Here is a 4,263-nt window from a genome sequence, read left to right on the forward strand (position 1 = left end):
AGATTCCAAGGAATTTAAAATAGATTTTAGTAATTGGAAAGGATTAAAAATATTTTCGAGACTTTTTAAAAATTGCAAGTAATTTTCAAGAGGTTTTTAAAATTTCTAAGGGACTTGAAAATATTTTTAAGGATTTGAAATATTTTTATTTATTTTAAAAGATATCAATGAACTTTAAATAAATTTGCATAATTTAAAGGTATTCTAAAGGATTTTAAAGATTTTAGGGTATTTTTTAAACTGCGAATAAATTTTGAAGAGCTTTAGAAATTTTGATGGATTTTAAAATAGATTTCAATATTTGGAAGGGATTGAATAAATCGTAGGGTATTTTTAAAAATTGCAAATAGTTTTCAAGAACCTTTTTGAAAATGTCATGGGTTTTTACAAGATTTGAAAGATTTTGGTTTATTTTTCAAACTTCCAATGCATTTTCGAAATCTTTAAAAGGTTTCAATAAATTTTTAAATATACTAAGGAATTTGTAATAGACTGCAATAATTTGAAGGTATTCTAAAGGATTTTAAAGATTAAGGTTAAAAGTTTTTTTTTAATACATTAAAAATTAAAAATTTAACTCGAAATTAAAACAGAAAATTACATTTGCTTATCAAGTTTCTTAAAAAAACTCGAAATCTGATGTTGACAAATTTTTATATTAATTATTTTTGTTTATAAAAATAAATTTTTGATATTTACTGATTCCATATTTCACTACTGGTACTTCTGTTTGATTGTTTTTTTTTATTAACTTATGCCTCAGCCAAAATAGACTAATTTTCAAGCCAAAAAGACGAATTTCCTACAAAACAATTGAGTTTACACTTTTCAACCCAAAGCTATTAATTTGTAACAAAAAAATTTAATTTTTAACACAAAAGTATGAATTTTTTAATAAAATAATTTAATTTTCAACTAAAAAAAATATGATAATATAACTCGCGAAAAAATGTACGGATCAAATCGATCTGTGGCACACTTTTTTTGTGTGTCCTAAAAAAAAGACGAGTTCATTAACCAGCCATTTTGGATAAAAGTTCAAAAAGTGAGTGCATTTTGAAAATTGTTGAGATCACTTTTTTCCTGAATTTGAAAATTCTATGTACGGATATTTATATTATTAAAAAAGACGAAAAATTTTTCCCAATTACTTTTTTCCATAAAAACAAAATTCTCAGAGTTATAGCATTTTAAAAAATTTTTAAATCAATCAAAAATCAAAATTTTAAGCCAAACAACGCTCGATATGAAAAATAGTCAAGAAAAGAAAAACATTGTTTTTTTTTTTGTAAGGCCTACAAGATCATTATAACAAATTTTTGGATTTTCTTGGAAAATTGAAAATTCAAATTTTGTTTGCACAAAAAATAATGAAAAATAAAAAATTCCATTTTGTGGTCAAACTATGCAAAATACTAAAAAAAGGTGAATTAGCAAAAATTGTGATCCCAAAAAACATCTACAAATTCGTTAATAAGTACTTCTGGATTCGACGCGTACTTTGTCTTTTTTTTTGGAAAAATAACATTGAAAATAAAAAATTTGTGTTTGAATTCTTCTAAATTCGACTCAATTCAATCGATTTTTTAAAATTTTGGTTTAATTAATCTTGAAAGTTTTGAAATTCACGTTAAATTCTCAGGCATTTTATCAAATTCTTTTAAATTCTCTTTCATTTTTCTTAACTTCTTTAAAACTTATTCAATTCAATGAATTTTAAAATTTCCTTTAAATTCGCTTAATTTTGATTTTAATCAATCCATTTTTTTATTTAACAAAATTTTCCAATTCATTTGAAGAGATCCTAAATGTTTTTTCAAATTCATTCTCAATTCTTTTAAATTCTTTGGGAATGTTTTTAATTTACTTAAAATCTTCTAAATTTACGCAATTCTATTTAATTCAATGGATGTTTTTGGATTAAACAATTTTTTTTTCCTTATTAGATCCTAAATTCTGTGAAACTCGCCTTCAATTGTTAGGCATTTCAGCAATTGCTATAAAGTTTTCTTCGTATTTTTTAATTGTTATCAATTTATTTGATTTTTTTGAAATTCATCTTGAATTTTTATGAATTTCATGGAATTCTTCTCGTTCACCTCTAAATTTATTCCAAGTTCACGATAATTAATGGAATTTTGATTTTTTGTAAATTTTCCAATACATTTGAATTCTTTTCAATTTAACTTGAATTGTTTTTTATTCTTTAGTAATTTCTTTGGTTAGAAGTTAGTAGGTTTCAAAGATTTGAAATTTTTAAATTCACTCTCAGTTCTTTTAAATTCTTTGCAACTTTTTAATTTACTTGAATTCTTCCAAATTTATTCAATTCTATTTAGATTAATCGATTTTTTTTATTAAAAATGTATTTTATTTAGTTGATTATAAATTCTCTTAACCTCACCTTAAATTCTTAGACATTTCATCAAATTCTATCAAATTTTCTTCATTTTTTAAAATTGTTATCAATTATTTTTTTTTTTAATTTATCTTGATTTTTTATTAATTTCATCGAATTATTCTCGGTTACCTCTAATTTCCTCTAAATCCATTCGAAGTTTACAGAAATTAATAGAATTAAAAAATTGTTTAAATTAATTTTTTTTTAATTTTATAATTCATTTAAATTCTTTTGAATTGAACTTGAATTGATGAGTTTAAAAAAAAAACAATGTATTTTTTAACAAACAAAAAAAATTGATCGAACAATTCAATTTCCAACAGAAAATATTAATTTCTTACCCAGAAAGACAAATGAAAACAAAAGGCGCGCTCAAACTTTCGATGAGAAAGTCCACACAAGGCGTGCAGATTTTTTTTTGCTAAAATGGAGAATTTTTAACAAAAAAAAAAAATAATAAAAATGATTCAAAAAGTTCAATTTTCAACAGAAAATATTAATTTCTTACCCAAAAAGACAAATGAAAACAAAAGGTGCGCTCAAACTGCAGAGCCTCGTCCGCAGCGTGTGATGAGAATGTGCCCACGAGGCGGGCAGATTTTTTTTTGTACTAAAATGAGGAGTTTTTATGAACAAAAATGTATTTTTAACAAAAAAAGAAGAAAAAAGTCAAACAGTTCAATGTTCATTTCTTACTCAAAAAGACAAATTAAAACAAAAGTATATTAATTCTCAACTAAAAATGATAAATTTTTAACCAAAAATAGGCATCTGAAGAAAAATAGTCAAAAAAATTTTTTTAAACATAGGATGAGTGAACCAGTGAATGAATACTTAAGGAAATCACTGATTACAACTTGTCCTTTTTACGTTATAATAATTGATTATTCTTACAAAACTTTTGAAAATAGATTCTTAAGAGTTAAAGTTTCATAATCCGATAAACAAATTTTGTTTTTACCAAAAAGCTTTCTAAAAAATCATTAAATAGTGCAAAATTAACGAAAACACCAGTGAATGAACACTGTGAGCCAATGAATGAACTGTAGAGCACCAGTGAATAAACACTATAATCACTACAAATTAGAATTAGGATTTAGGTATAAAATTACATAGGTACATTACAAAATGAGAAATTAAATAATGTAAAATATTAGAAAGCGTTGAGAAATTTATTAAATATATTATTTCAGTAAAAACCACAAGACATTTAGATATAAAGAAAGGAGGAAATACAAAAGTTGAACACAGAACTAGGTTAACTTTTCCTAATTTTTTATTGCAATATTTATTTTTAAAACATTTCTATCAGTTCTTTTAACCTTACAAAAAATACAACTTTTCGTTTAAAAATAGATAACTCTTATCTCGTAACTACAATAGAAAACTGCGATTTTTAGTACACATAACATTTGTAATACAGCACCTTACTATGTTGGTTTAGGTTAAATGAGCAAATACGATTATAAATCACAGTGTTGTAAAAATGGAAATTCTGTAAACATTTTTAATATATATTTTCTAGTGCGCAGTAGTACCTAGCGCGAATTAATGGTTTTTATAGTTAAAAAACGTTTTCTAAATGCAAAAAAAGCATTAAATTTCTAACCTCAAAGTTGCCTTACCTTTAACTTATAGTTCTTGCGTACTTTTTTAATGTTCTAATAAAAAAAATATACATTTAAACTATAACTATTTATAGTTTATGTTTATAGCTTCGATATTTATAGTCACATTAATTGAAACAAACTTATTTATATGTAGGGTGACCATAATTGATTTTCGAAAAGTAGGACAAAACGTTTTGAAAAATGAGGACAAAGTAGGACGAAAATTTATTTAAAAAAGAGGACAAAGTAGGA

General features: G+C 23.7%; 1 protein-coding gene across 2 annotated transcripts in view; it reads left to right on the top strand.

Annotated features, from left to right (window-relative positions):
* The window catches only part of LOC117175707 (U4/U6 small nuclear ribonucleoprotein Prp4), an 82,691-nt gene that overhangs the window by 76,620 nt on the left and 1,808 nt on the right, over window positions 1-4,263 (top strand). The gene's annotated exons all lie outside the window — the stretch shown is intronic.

The sequence above is a fragment of the Belonocnema kinseyi genome, chromosome 6 (genome assembly GCF_010883055.1).
Source record: "Belonocnema kinseyi isolate 2016_QV_RU_SX_M_011 chromosome 6, B_treatae_v1, whole genome shotgun sequence".
Taxonomy (NCBI): Eukaryota; Metazoa; Arthropoda; class Insecta; order Hymenoptera; family Cynipidae; genus Belonocnema; species Belonocnema kinseyi.